At 33.6% G+C, this 16,444-nt stretch overlaps 1 pseudogene; it reads left to right on the forward strand.

The window, feature by feature from the left end:
- Positions 1 to 10,907: 10,907 nt before the first annotated feature.
- LOC140694392 (olfactory receptor 5M5-like) lies at positions 10,908 to 11,857 on the forward strand (annotated as a pseudogene).
- The last annotated feature ends 4,587 nt before the right edge of the window (positions 11,858 to 16,444 follow it).

Raw genomic sequence — 16,444 nt, forward strand, 5'->3', positions numbered from 1 at the left:
TGTTTGATACCAGCCATTCTGACAATGCAAATGTATATCTAACTGTGACTTTAACTTCCATTCATCTCTTGACGTGATTTTGAGCACCTTTTCATCTACTTTTTGGCCATTTGTATGTCTTCTTTTGGAAAAATATTTATTCAGGTCCTTTGCTTATTTTTTTAAAAATTAAATTATTTACTTTTTAAATTCAATTTCATGGGTTTCAGTTTTAGTTTTGTGAATATATGTGATTGCTTCTTAATTATACATGGTTTACCAATACTTTGGTTAAAAAAAAATTGCAAATATTTTCTCCCCAAACCATAGGTTTCATTTTCATTTTGCTGATTGTTTCTCTTCTTGTGCAAAAGCTTTAAATTGAATGTAGTCTCATGTGTCTAATTATGTTGTCGTTACCTGTCTTTTGTTGTCATACACAAAACACCATCACCAAGACCAAAAATTCAAAGAGTATTTCCACTCTGTTTCCTTCTAGGTATTTTATCATTGCACATCTTATGTTTAAGTCCTTAGTCCATTTCAGATTAATTTTGGGGAATGATGTATGATAGGAGTTCAGTTTAATTCTCTTGCATGTGGTTGTCCAGTGTTCCCAACACCATTCATTGAAGACACTAACCTTTCCTCATTGAATATTTTTGGCTCCCTTTTCAAAAATTTATTGGCCACATATGTAGGGGTTTAATTCTGGGCTTCCAGTTCATTGGTAAATGTGTACATTTTTAAATATCTGTCCCATACTGTTCTCATTACTACAGCTTTGTAAAAGAATTTGAAATCAGGGAACCAGGAAGTTTGATGCCTTTGGCTTTGTTCTTTCTCCATATCCCTTTGACTATTCAGGGTCTCTTGTAGTTCCATATGAATCTTAGGGTTGTTTATTCTGTTTCTGAAAAAAATGCCATTGGAGTATTATAGGGATTGAATTAAATCTGTAGATGGCTTTGAGTAGTATGAACATTTTAACTATTCCAGTCAATTAACATGAGGTATCTTTCCATTTATGTCATCTTCAATTATTTTCTTCAATAGCTTATTGTTTTCAGTATACAACCTTTCGACATCTTAAATTTATTTCTAAGTGTTTTATTGTTTTTGCTGCTATTGTGAGGTTGTTTCCTTTCTTTCTTTCTTAAATAGTTCATTGTTAGTATATAGAAATGTAACTGATTTTTACATGTTGATTTTGTATCCTGCAATAAAAAAAATAAAATTTTTATTAGTCCTAATAGTTTTGGGGTGGACTATTTAGGGTTTTCTATATATAAGGTCATATCCGCAAACAGAGACAATTTTATATTTTCCTTTCTGATATTGGATGCTCTTTTGTCTTTCCTAATTGCTCTAGTTCAGACTTCTAGTACTATGCTGACTAGGAGTGGTGATAGTGGGTACCTTTGTCTTACTTCTGATCTTAGAGGAAAAGTTTTCAACATTTGACTATTGAGAATGATGTTAACTGTGGACTTGCCATGAATGGTCCTTATTATATTGAGATATATTCTTTCTATACTCAATTTGTGGAGAGTTCTATCTTGAAAGAATTTTGAATTTTGTCAAGTGCTTTTCCTGCATCTGTTGAGATGATCATATGGGTTTTATTTTTCATTCTATTAATTTATACAACCATTTCTTCACAAAAACCTACTCCCTGTGGAGAAGGTATATAATTGTAATATGGCATAAATGAATTTGAATATTTTTTTCTAAGATTTGATATGTGTCCTTTATGCAACTGATTTAACTTCATTTGGTCAGTAATAATAAAAACATAGGATTTTTGAAGCTTTATTTTATTAATATGTAATTTTCATGCAATAAAGTGTATTCACTATAAGCACAGTTCAATGTGTTTTGACAAATGTGTGTGCCCATATGACTACCACCACAATTGAGATATAAAACTTTTCACCACTCCCCAAATTTCCTTTTTATTTCTTTGTGGATAGTTTTTTCTTTGCATATCCAGCCCTTGTTAACCACAGATCTGCTTTACTAACTATAATTAATATAAATGAAATCAAAATATGCCTAGCCATTTTTATGTAGGTTCTTAAACTTAACAAAATTTTTTGGGAATTATCCAGTTGTTGGCTGGACCAGTAATTTGACATATTTTCTGTTACTGAATAAAATTATATTTTTAAAAAAAAATTGAAGTACATTGTTGTGTTAATTTCTGGTGTAACAGCATAGTGATTCAGTTTTATATATATGTGTGCATGTGTGTGTGTCTGTGTGTGTGTGTGTGTTTGTATGTATGTATGTATGTAACACATTATATATATATACATTCCTCTTCATACTCTTTTTCCTGATAGGCTATTACAAAGTATTGATTATAGTTCCCTGTGCTCTACAGTAGGACCTTGTTGTTTATCTGTTTTATATATAGTAGTTGTATCTGCAAATCCCAAACTCCCAATTTATCTATCCACCCCTCTTTAGCCCTTGGTAACCACAAGTTTGTTGTCTATGTGTGTAGGTCTGTTATGTTTTGTTAACAAGTGATTTGTCTCATTTATTTTTAGATTCCACATATAAGTGATATAATATGGTATTTTTATTTCATTTTCTGGCTTCATTTAGAATGATATATCTGCAAGTCAATCCATGTTGCTTCAAAGTGCATTATTTTATCCTTTTTATGGCTGAGTAGTATTCCATTGTATACATATACCACATCTTCCTTATTCAGTCATCTGTCAATGGACATTCCAGTTGCTTCTATGTCTCGGGTATTGTAAATAATGCTGCTATGGACATTGGAGTGTTTATATCTTTTGAATAAGATTACATTTTTTAAGATAGACCATAATCATTTACCCATCCATCTGTTATTATAATATGGGTTGTTTCATTAAGTATCAGACTTTCTAACGTACCAGGCTAATGACAGTGTGATTTCAAGGGCCAAAGACAATTCTTCCAACTAACTGACATAAACTCACACAGAACAGATATTATTATGACAGTTGAAAATCATGACTTTCTACCCTCATAAATGAAAGAAGCATTGTTCTGTCTTCCTCACTTGATCAAAGCACTGTGGATATGAAGCCATCACCTATGAGTTACATTGCTAGACTTTTGTGAGTAGAAGTAATCATTTTCTCCATTGTGTTCCTATTCTACTTTGTAACTAAAATGTTTAGTGAGTCTCACACTATGTTCAATATTGTGGCCAAAAAATCAAATAAAGTTGTGAAGTTGGCATGAGTGTTAGAAGATCATAATAAGTAGTTTAGCAGCTCTTGACAAACCATGGTGCATTTACCTTTTAATGGAAGAAGCTGCTGCTCAGCTTTAGTCATGTATTTCCATGCCAGAATGCAAGCCATGGGGAGTCAGATTAGTTCAATTAAAAAAAAAATTCATAATACTGTAATTCACACAAAATTTGTCAGTTTGAAAACATCATGTGAACAAAACAAAACACATTGGTGAGTGAAATCTTGCTCTATTTTTTCAATACATTTCCTTAGTAAATATTTATGGGTAACTTAGCATTTTGCCATTACTATACTGAATGCTGTGTATATAGTGAACATGAAATCGCAGTCTGCTATCCTCTTGGAATTAATAGTCTGGAAAAGAAAACAAATCTTGAGTGAAAAAAAAATAAAGCACTATATTTACAGTTAAGATTGTAAGGAATGTCATAAAGAAACAACAAGGTAAGATAAGCTGGAATAATTGTGGTGGTGAGCAGGTTTCATCTGGGTAAAGAAATTGACCTTTAAGTCATTTAAATGATAGGTAGGCAAGATGTTGAGGAAGTCCGGGAGAAACAGTATTCATGGTAGTGACAAGAGCTGTGGGAATGGCCTGAGTCTGAAAGAGGTTCTCACAAGACCAGTAAATGGCTAAGCAAACAGATGAGGGTGAGAAAAATATCTAGAGGTAGATCATGGTAAAAGCTTTGATTCAATACATCATGGAAAGATTCATATGTCTTTTGCTTTCACAATTACAGTAATAAATATTTAAGCATATGATTATATCATTTTTATCTTTGTACCTCTTGGATCAGAGGATAATTGAATACTTTGTAAATAGGAAGAAAACATAGACACACTGTTTTTACTTTTAGCCTGTGTATTTTCATGTGAGTTCAACTAAATAAAATATTGCTAAATTATATGCTCACCAGGTTTTCCATAAAATATTACTTTCCAACACTTGGGCCCAATACCTTAAACTCACTCTACTACAATTCATTATGACATCATTTCCAAATGATTTTACTCACCAGGTTTTATCATTTAACCACTTTATTCCAGATATAAAGTCTTTTTAGCAAACATTCACTCAAAAGTAGTTTTGTAGAAGGCATTTACAAAACATGATTCAGACTGGGAAGATATCATAGAAACATCCATGTCTATGAATTATGTAATCATTTTATATCTTTATTAATTATTCTATTGATCTGAGTAGAACAAGTGGTGATCCATGATGCAGAAATTCCATGAGAATAAACTCCTGATCACCCAAAGCAGTCAGCTCAAAAAGATTACAAACTGATGCAATCCTGCTGTGCAAATCCCAAGACTCCAATGAGTATGACTCCACATAATCACTATTTTCCCTGGAGTTTTCTCTTACAGCAATGTTATAATTATTTCCTCAGAGTGTGCTGAAAATGCTTTAGGGGTAAAAGCTCCCAATTACAAGGTGGGTATAAATCATTCTCAGCAATTCATCACTTGGACCACTAGTGTCTCTGAGAGAATCTTTCCTTGGGTCAGGTAGGGATGAAAATTCTGACTTCTGTTCTTGCATTTTCTCTTCTTGTTTCACTTCTGGGTCTTCATCAGTAGGAGCCTAGTGACAACAAAAGCAGCTTTGAATGAGAGCTGAATTTCTTAGACAGTTAAAATTAGTCTTTATGTACTGCTTATTTAGATTGGTCACTATAAAATATAACATTTTATTGGAATCGTGTCTTTACACCAATCATTTTCCTTTACAAGTAGCATTCTTTCCATCCATTCAATAATTAAACACATGTTAAATAACCATATTACAGTAAGCACTTGACAATCTTTTAAACATTTTTAGAATAATACTGTTGAAAGAACAGTTCTTCTCAGAAAATATTTGTGGAATAATTCAAATAAGAAACAGACAAACTGAAGCAGGAATTATACTCATCCTAGCCAAAAAAAAAAAAGTAACCTCATAGAACTTTATAAATCTCTCTTTAAACTATTGAGGAGAGAGACTTCGGGGGCAAATTTACATATTAACCTAGAGATACATGACTAGTAATGAGGTTAGGATTTGTAACTACATAAATGAATGCAATAAATAATGGGAATTTAAAAATTATTTAATCAAAGTCTGATATTGAATAGATGAGGACTCTGAAGTCCACAGAGGAAAATCCCTAACAACAAGATAAAAAGACTTGGAAAAGCACAAGAGTTTTTACTAGTTTTTACTTCCATTGACTAGTACGAAGCCACGATGTGCAGCATGATCTAAATTACGTTCATGGTTTGGAATCAGTAAATGTATCTCGCCCTTAAATTTATGAGATGTTGGAATGGAGAGGTAGGAGGAAGATGCTGGAGCTCATTATGGTAGAGTAGACAAGGAAGGTGCTCCTTCCCGGGAAGTTAATATTCCCTTGAGATGCATGGCTCCACCAACCACATGACTTAGCTACCATTTTCTTCATTGCCTACCTTAAAATATCACTATTTGCCCAGCTATTCTTGCAGACTGATCTATGTCTTAATGACAAATTGAGGCAGTTTCTAGACTGCAACCAAACTTCAATAACCCTTACATATATTTTCCCTGATCCCTTTCTTGGGTTCAGTATCTCCTATTCTCCCACTCAATCCATTTTATGGGGCTACAAAATGGTGGCCCTATGCATGTGCGATAGCTAGTGAATGTGACAGCATTTCATTGTTATTCCGCTACATCAGACATATACATGTCAATTGAACCCTGAAGAGGGAAAACTTTTCCTCAATAAATATTTAAATGAGTAGCATTTCTGTTACCAGTGACACTTGTAAAGATGAGCTTTGCAATTTCATCGATTGATTTTTTTGAGGAGGAGAAGAGGAAATTCCAGGAACTCCAAATTTTCACCAAATATTGACCATGTTGACAAATTTACCATAAATGGCACCTCCGGTTTTTTGCTCAGGGATTCCAAATAAATTATGATTAATGCTTTTTTCCTTGCATCTTTGCATAATAAAAAAATTAACATCTGTGAGTATCAATATCTTTGGGAATCAAATTCATTAGCATAAACAAGTTTATGTTTTCTTTTTTGCCTAGTTATTTATTTTAATTCCAATCCAAAAGAAAGCAACTTGATATTGGTGAGTGAATTTAAACTAATGTGGATTTTATTTCAGTTATATTTCTTGAAATAAAGAACACAGACTTTAAAATACTCATTGCTACCTACACTGACTACTAATGACCCAGAGCTTTCAAATTGGACACTAATGTCATAAGAAAAAACTGTTTAGAAGAGTGTCTGGTTCCCTGCCTCCCTAAAGTTTAATTAATTTTTTGTGTGTGATATTTCTCTTACAGAGATCAAAATATTCATGGCTATTTTAAAGTGGATTCAGCAATCTCTCCAGTAATTTAATATGAATTATTCAGTATTGTATGCTGGAAAAGGATTTAGAAGATGAAAGAGTTACGGAAATAAAATTTTGATACTTACTGCATAAGTATCAAATAAATAAACAATATTTCTAACTACAAGGGCACATTGGGTGCAGTTAAAATTAATTAGGGAGCTATCAAAGACATCCCCACAGCCATTAAACATGAGACTCTGACACATCCCAGCAGCACCCACTCTTCAACAGCATAATCTTCAGTTGAGTTTCTTTTAAGTATTCTAAAATCATTCAGATACTTACTTTCAGTGGGGGAAAAAAAAGACTTTAGTTCTAATGTAACTAGCTTGAATTTATCATTTAAATTTCTCAAAAATATTTAAAATTTGCCAACTATATTTTTCATACTCACATTTCAGATCTCAAAGATTTTTATTGAGATATTGAGAATCACATTTTCCAGGTACTTTGGGCCTTTAAATGTGAACCAGGCAAGAAACTCAATTAGAGTGGTCTTGGGAACTGGGTCATGGATGGCAAGATAGAGCTAAAAAAATGGGGAGGAGGAGAATCTTAGAGAGGCATGATATTTTTTTTTAAAGAGCTTAATATGTACTAATTTAAAAGCAGAAAGATTAAAATGTGTGCAAATTTTATGAGAATGTTTAAAATATTTAGAGCTTGTCTTAGGGCATATCTACATTTAGGTTAATTTACCATGTGCCTTGTCCCAAATAGAAACTTAAGAAACAACCATTTTTGTTTGATGCAATATGATGAGCAAAGAAGAACTAGCACTTGGGATTCAGCTGTATAGGTTATGTTTTTGAGGGTAGAAATATTTTGTGTCTACCTGTGACTTATGTGCAGAGCTCTGATGTCACACTGTGTGCTAATTCCCTCAGAGTTCTTAGATCTTTCCTGTTTCTTTCTATTCCCTCTATATTTGTGGGGTTCTTCCATGTTCTGTATTTTTTCCCAAGGATTTTTTTTGAGAGTGCAATTCCACGATATATTCAATAGTGCTTTAGTTCCCTACTAGTGGTATTACTAATGAAGATGGTTTTCCAAATAGTACATAATATACCTTCCTCATATTTTGCTCAGCTGGTGAGGTGCAAGAATTCTAATGATGTCTGGTGCTCAGTGTAGAATTAGGGATTATTAACCTAAAGAGAACACTTAAGATTCTCCAGACTCGTTGAATGAGGAAACTTGGGAAAGGCTGCATATTCTTACCCTGCTCTGTAATTTCCCACTTACATGGACATATAAAAGGCTCTGAGATTTCCTGCAACAACAACAACAATAAAAAAAATTTTCTCTCTCCCTTGTTCTTTATTTCCCCAAAACTAAGTATTTTCCAAACTTGTTTTTTAACATAGACCTATTTTGTTGCCTAATGTCCATTTGTTTTGCTAAATGGTTTTGAAAATACTCATCTAAAAACTTAGGTGACAGCAAGCTTCACATTTATTTGTACCCATTTTCCCCATTCCTAATTGTACTTACTTTATATCAACTACAGGATTCTTCTAAAGGTAAAATAAAGCAGAGTAGCGTAATTGTGCTGTAAAACTGAAGTGCCTATGTAAATGAGAGGAAGTACTAATAATAAAACAGCCTTTTCTTCTTACAATGTAGAGTGTGGTTGCTGAATTTATATATAAGAAAGGATAGGAAACAGGATGATTAAATTATTTTATATTTTATCATCTTTATTTTTGCCTGTATTAGTTGTTAAATGTAATATGATGACCAAACAAGTGCTAATATTTATGGCATAGTTGTATAAATTTAAAGATTAGGTAAGTATCTTTATGCCATTAAAATGGAAGATTTGCATATACGAAGTGTATGTTTTCCAAATGGACTCATCATTCTGGTGAAAGGGCTCTGGAAAGAGCATTTCTGTCATTTATAAATCCCAGCTCCCTAATAATTGTACTTTCCTCCCAAAGGCCAAAGCTGTAGATTTAAGCTGCAAATTACTTCTTTTACAAATTAACAGGGAATTTTTGTTCAAATGCATCACCATAACATGGATGTAACACACATAAACACATACATTCCAAAATAATTCAAAAATATGCTTCCTTGTAGCTATCAGGAGTATTCATACTTCTTGTCCTGTTATGGGTACTGTCAATTTGTTTGGCTACTTGCCATTTTAAAATGTTTTAGTTGACACAACAGACCAACCCTACATTGATACAGGTTATTGTCAATTTCTCTTGAAAGCTTTCTGCCTCTCATGAACTCTTCATCCTATCTAAAAGTCCTCCTTACACTTGTCCTTCTAGAAAAGTCTTAGTTATCCTTCAAGCCCTAGTTAAAGGTTATCATTCTGTGATCCATATCCTGATTCCAGAGCACAATTAATTACTGTGTTCAAATCTTGTTATTGAACTAATTACTTCTAACTTTAGTTTTCTTTTCATATATCTCCTTCACCATGAAGGCACCAACCTGATGTTTCAAGTCAAGCACTGTTACTAGTTATTTTTAATTCCCTGGCAAAGTGATTTGCACACATATAGTGTTGACTGTTCTTTATGTACAAAGATTATCTTATTGTAATGATGAACTCATACAAGATCATAAAAATATTACAAGATCAAAGTAGGTAACTTCTGAGGGTACTTGGTTCAATCTCTAGGAACAGTTTAGATACTGCAAATATAATTGATGAATTGTTATTTGAATCTCAGTGGATCAAGCCTAGAGATTTCTTTTGTTATGCTCTGGTTAAAGATAGGTTTAAAACTTGAATTATTTGCCAGCACTATATTTGATAAGTTTCACATAAAAATAATAATAATGAATTCTGATATCTATTTAAAATTGGATGTGTAAGATCTTGGAACACAGGGCCAACATTACCATTCAGGTAAAAGTCAACTGGCCTTTGTGTCTGCTGACTCTTTAGTCTGGAACAGCCCTCTAGTTTCCTTCAGTCACTCTTATACCCAACCTACTTCACACACTTATTCTCTAATTGGTCCCTTAGGCATTCCAGTTGTGATTACTTATCTTATTTATTGTATCACTTATAAAATAACACATGAACCCACTGAGGATCCATAATGAAAATTTATTCTCCAGACTCCTGGCACAAGAATTTCTCAGTCTATTCTTTCATTATAATCAATATTATCTGGAATGATAATTTTATCTGAAAGTGTAATCTTTTCATTATAATTAGTGGCACCTAAACTTTATACTAAGGATAATTCTCTCTCTTGATTAGTTTCTTTTCTTTTCCTTTTTTTGGGGGTGGGGTGGGTTGAGATAATTAGGTTTATGTGTTTATTCTTAGAGAAAGTACTGGGGCTTGAACCCAGAACCTCATGCATACTAAGCATGTGCTCTACTACCTGAGCTATACCCTCCCCCAGATTAGTTTCTTTTTATAACTTCTGGGCATTATAATTCTGTAATGAAGATGGTTGAACTATTTGTATGTGCTCTCAGAAAATTTAGAGTCAAATTTGTGTTCCACCAACAGCTCAAATTTGCCAACTGTTTTTGTATGCTGTAAACTCCTTAAACTTTTTCTGGGATAAATGAAAAACAAATAAATTAATTAATAACTGAAGAAAACTGTGGTCTAAGTTTGGCCACTTCCCTTTTCCTCTATCCAAGTTTCTCTTGCTTTATTCACACAAACTCTTCTGAGTGAAAATTCCTTCATGAGTAATTCATACAGGACTTTGTTATTTCCAAATCTGGAGTCTTTATGTTTGGTCTTTTCACATAAGAATACCACAATCTCCTGTATTTTTGGATATAGTAGTAAAATAGTTCCTGCAGAATTTTCTTCAAATCTCTATAATTTGGAGCTCTCTAATACAGCAAGTAACGAGTGCGATTCTCAAAGGTCAGACTTCTAAATATGCACACACTGTTAAGATCTGCAAAAGGGTTTTCTATCACATGTTACTGTTTTGTCTCAAAATGTTCCTCGGATCAATGATAAAGCCCATAATTTTGTACTAAATCATAGGTGGCAGTTAGTGGTTCAATTGACTTTAAATAAACTTTAGATCATAATTCCCTCCTTCTCCAACAAGTTGGAGTCACAGGAGCCATTCTCTTTGGGAAACATCCGCACATTATACACCTAGATATTACAGGCTATGATCTTCTTAAAAGTCCTACTTCCTACAGCTCCTGACTCTGTCTAATAATTGCTATGTGTGACAGTAGTTGAGAGTAGAAGAAAAAGAGAGAGAATGAGAAGCATATGATGGACTTCTCATTCACTTCTTAATTGATTTTAATTCATCTAAGTGAACAATGCTGGCACCTAAGAAAATGGTCAGAAGAAATTCCAGCTTAGTGATTGAATTTGTTTTCTTGGGATTAATGGATCGTCCAGATCTTCAGCCCATCCTTTTTGTGCTGTTGCTGGTGATCTACTTGATCACTGTTGGGGGGGGGTCCTTGGGATGCTGGTCCTGATCAGGATAGATTATCACCTCCACACCCCTATGTACTTCTTTCTTGCTAGTCTGTCCTGCTTGAATTTGTGCTATTTCACTAATGTGACTCTCAAGATGTTGATGAACTTCTTATTAGAGAAAAAAAACCATTTCCTATACTCATTGTCAAGCCCAGTGCTATTTTTTCATTGCCATGGTGATTACTGACTATTACATGTTAGCTGTAATGGATTATGATAGGTACATGGCCATCTGTAACCTTCGCTTTATAGCAGCAAGCTGTCCAAAGGGGTCTGTATTCACCTGATTGCTGGTCCATATGTCTATGGGTTCCTTAGTGGCCTGATGGAGACCATGTGGACACACTGCTTGACCTTCTGTGGCTGCAGTATCATTAGTCATTTTTATTGTACTGACCCACCCCTTATCTGGCTCTCCTGTTCTGACACGTTCATTAACGAGACCTCCATGTTTGTGGTGGCAGGATTTAAGCTCTCCAACTCCCTTCTCATAATCCTCATCTCCTACATCTTCATTCTTATTGCCATCCTGAATATGCATTCTGCTGAAGATAGGCACAAAGCTTTTTCCACCTGTGGGTCCCATCTGGTGGCAGTGACTGTGTTTTATGTCTGCATGTATGTTAGACCTCCCACGGACAAGTCAGTGGAGCAGTCCAAGATCATTGCTGTTTTCTGCACTTTTGTAAGCCCTATGTTGAACCCCATCATTTATAGTCTGAGGAACAAGGATGTGAAACAATCTTTCTGGAAATTGATCAGAAGAAATGTACTTTTGAAGTAAAATTACAGGGCATCTTTCTTTAAATATTAAATAAAAGATATTTATGAGAACTGGATACAACTTTAACTGCATTTACAGAAAAGTCAATTTTAAATCCATGACGAAAATCTATATTCTAGCAACAAAACAGTAAAGACATAGGTATAGAAGACTTATAGTTTTACATGCAACATGTGAGTGCATTGTGTGTAAAAGACTGGGCATTATACGTGTCAATATGGGGGATCATTTCTCTTTCTTTACATACTTTGGTATTTATAACTTTATAGGTTAATTTTACATTATAAAATTTATACATTCTCATAGTAAAACATTCAATCTCTAGAAGAATATACGGTGAAAGAGTTAAATATTTCCTTTTCTCTGCCTTACACTGATCTTCCATTGTCACGTCTCAAAATTACTATTAAGAATTCCTTATATTTCCAGGAAGTTTCTGTATATCCACAAATCAATGTATGGTATGACCATATACATATACTTATATACACAAAATTGTTGATACACATGTTGACTATCATGAGCTAACTTTTAGTGGTTTTAATTCTGTATCATTTACTATGCAGGGGCTTTGATTTAATGGTTTAGAGGATGTGACCACAGCTGCTGTTGACCTGCCATCACCTCTGGGAGACAGAACTTAGGATAACACCCTTGTGTCCATGACTGACATTCATTTATTTCCCTCTACCTGTGACAGTAATTTTCAATAAGACGTGTTCCTCTTAAGTCCTAACAGGAAACAAGAATCTTCAAATAATTTATTTTTCAGATATTAACTCTTGAAGCAGGCAGAGAATGGCTGGTACAAAGATTTAGGTCTTGCCTCAGAAGGAATTTTGGCTTCTTTAGAGTTTATCAATAACATTCCAGTCTCCTAAAGACTAAGCTTTTCATGCCTTCTTTCATCCCTGACTTTTAAACTATTTTCCAGGATGTGATGGATATTTGCTATTTATCCCATAGCTCAGATTTTACCCACAATTTTTTTTTTGTCACAACTAGTTATCATGAATCCAAATTTAGAATTAATTATGATTACTTACCTGGAAGTATTTTAATGCTAAAGGATGCACATACAAGTTGATTTTTTTAAGATATTAACATTTCAGGTGACTTTGAAGCTACATTGTATAGGCAAAGTTGATGAATGTTTGTCAATTACCTTCAATGAGTCAAGTTCTGCTCCAAGTACCAAGGACACTTCAAGGAGCACTAGGATTGTATAGTTTTGTGAAACTGCAAAGATAAAAATCAATACAATTTGCTAAGTGTTAGAGTATAAGAAAATGAAAGGGCTGATGCCGTAGAGGAATCAATTCATTTTGAGTAAATTAAAGATCATCTTATGAATGTACAAGGCAAGAATTTGCTCATCTTTTGTGCACCTGCTCCAACATACGCATATCTCCCAGTACAATGTTATACCAGACCAGGCAGGGTCTGACCAAAACAAGTGTCAGATGTTACTTTCAAAGGAAAAGGAAAGGACACAGAACTGTAATGTCTCCCAACTGACATATTTTTCTCAGGTGTATTTCAAAGCATCTTTTCTCTCTTAGAGCTTATTTTTGCTCAGCATTTCCTGCAGAATAACATTCTCATATTTATTGATTCTATATTATCTCATATGATTATTTCCACCTTTCTACTGCTAGAGCTTATTATTTAAATAAATTTATTTTGAAAGTCAGGTTGTCTTCAAATTCTGTTAAAACACAAATAGGTAGCTATTCTTGTAACTTTTAACATTCAATTAATAGTTTGTCAGATTCTACTTAAAGAAATATCTGGAGATATGTTGCTTTTAAGCACACACTCATATAAAGTTGTGTAAAATTATTTGAAATGTTAACTCAAGGTCCATGTTTCTATCTTTACCACCTAGCTTGGCTTGACACCAAATAAAGGTTCCCTAATTATTGTAGTGTTAAAAAACATAAATGAATGTCCATTTTGAAAGTAAACAAAGTGCCTCCATTTTTACATATATAAGAAAACTTTTTTTGAATGGACCAATAAGCGACTCGAAGCATATTAGTTACAAGCCAGCAGTACTGCTCAGAAATACAAGTGCCCCATGTCACTGGTATTTATGACCGACACTAACAACATGAAGCCCATGGTTTTGCACACACGCACACAAGTTTCAGGTAAAAGAGGTTTTTCACTAAGTACTTTCATGAATTGAGTGGCTGGCATTAGACAGTCTGGTTTTCAGTTCCTACTATGCTGTGCTGGCCATAGAATACACATATGCTCATGAAGTACCTTTTCTATTAATGAATTATTTCAGTAGACCCTGGGTTTATACCCCAAAATTAGAAAATTCCCTTATTAATGATAAAGTCTTTCATAAAGAATGTTAAAACTATCTCTTACATCCTTGCTCTTCTCTTTTTAAAGGTAAATCTGTTGGATTCTGCATTTATTGAACAAACTAAGCAATGTCATGATGGAACAATTTAAAAACACAATATTTACTAAACTTTTCTAAGGAACAATAGTTATATTATAGTTTATATTTTTCTTTCCACCTATCTAAAAGATCATGACTCTAATTGGTAGTTTTTCTAATGAAAACTGATCTATGTGTATTTAAAAAATAATTGAATATTTCAGGGAATAGTAATGTTATAAGTCTAACATTTTTATTCATATATCATATATTTTATATTGAATAGTGGACATCTGAAGAATGTTTACATTTCACACTCACACATGCATACATGAAGGAGAGAGAAAGAATTAATACTTCCCAAAGATCAAGCACTGTTTTAATATATGTTGTCTCACTTAACATGGCCACCAATAGTATTACCTCAATATTATAGTTTCTCTTTTAAAAATGAGGCTACAGAGACTACGGGTTAATTATTAACCCAAAATCATATAGCTTACAAAGGAAAGCCAAATGTATCTGGTTTCAAAGGTTACTGATTATTTTTCTTACAATACCATCTTTTTCACTGTATTTTTTGAAGGAAAAAACCATGTCATGAATAAAACTATCCTTTTTTGTCTTCCAAAAATGCTGTTGATCTGGTATTTGCTAGCTGCATGCACCCTGAATGATATAATCCACTGTAAGAAAACCTATTTTATAATCTATAAGCAAATTCTGCTTGTTGAATAAAGTGAGCTTTGTAATCAGATCCTGACTCCATCATTTATCAGCTAAATTAATAGTTAAAAGCGTGAACTCTGGAATCAGATTTCCTGAGGAGGTTAGTCAACCTCTCTCTGCCTCAGTTTTCTCCTCTGTAATACATTTGTATAGGGAAGCTGTGTGGAAGAAATGGTTTAATGCCTAAAATACTTAGGACAGTGACTGTTACTTAGTTGTCCTTCAGTAAAAGCTAACTCATTGTTATTATTAACTAAAAAATCACTTCACCTATTTGAGGCTCATTTTCCTCTCACAGATTTCTGTATTTCTCCACTGTTACATTTAACATTTTCAAGATATAATACTCTTAAAAGTTTGGTTATTTAACTAAAAATCTGTGTTCCCCGTGCAGTAGTAAATGCCGTAAGGTCAGATGTAATGTTTGAAAGCAATTATTTCTCTATTGCTTAGTCTGGTACAATAGTCTGTGCTCCCTAAAAAATAGAGAGATGATAGATAGCTAGATAGAAGTATAGACAACTTTTACAAAGTGGAGATTGTGATATGTCTTGCAGAGTGATGGGAACTAGAAAACTTGAAACACATTGATGGAATCTTAAAAGTGTATATTTTATTCATGCATAATAAATCTATTTTTATTTCTTTAAACAGAAGAATTCATCTGGAAATGTTCAGAATAAATCAGACAAGAGTGAAGGAGTTTAGTTTCCTATGATTGACCAGTTGTCCAGTTTTGCAGCTTGTCATCTTTGTCTTGTTTCTATTTATTTGTAATATCTTTATCATGAAAATGTTAAGCCTAAATCTGGAGATCACACCCTCATGTTGTCTCTTTGCCAAGCTGCCAGCCTCACACTTCTTGGTTAACTTTTTATTTAAGAAGGTCATTTCCTTCTCCAACTTACCTGAATTGTATGACATGATCACATTCCTGTTAACTAAATATTTTGTTCCCGTTGCTCTCTGTGATAATGAAATCCACATAATCATCTGCTTTTCATGTAGTTATAGCTTTGAATCCAAAACGTGGCACACTGATGTGGCCACCGTTGCCTGTGTAAGTGGTTCTGTATAGACTTGTTTACCATCAGAGTTGTTCTCTCCAGAGCTGGCAATGTGGGGCATCGTTATGGTGGCTTGCCACTTTGTAGCTACTCAGACCAAATAAAACTGTTATTTACCAGAGACCATATTGGAACTACAGTGTATGCCTAGAAGTATACAGGAGCCTCAAATTAGCATTTTTACAAACACATTTTCAATACTTTAAATCTCTGTAGGCCAGAGAAAACTGTCTGCTTTTGAATCTTATAAACATGGCTAGGTAATGATGCCTCCTGGAAAGAATCAACAGGAAAATTAAAACACTATCTTTCTTATATGTTTGTGACTCTTATTTAAAACTGACAAATAAGTACAAAGAGAACTGCAACATTTGAAAATATGAAGAAATCCAA

Source organism: Vicugna pacos, unplaced genomic scaffold (assembly GCF_048564905.1).
Source record: "Vicugna pacos unplaced genomic scaffold, VicPac4 scaffold_21, whole genome shotgun sequence".
Classification (NCBI taxonomy): Eukaryota; Metazoa; Chordata; class Mammalia; order Artiodactyla; family Camelidae; genus Vicugna; species Vicugna pacos.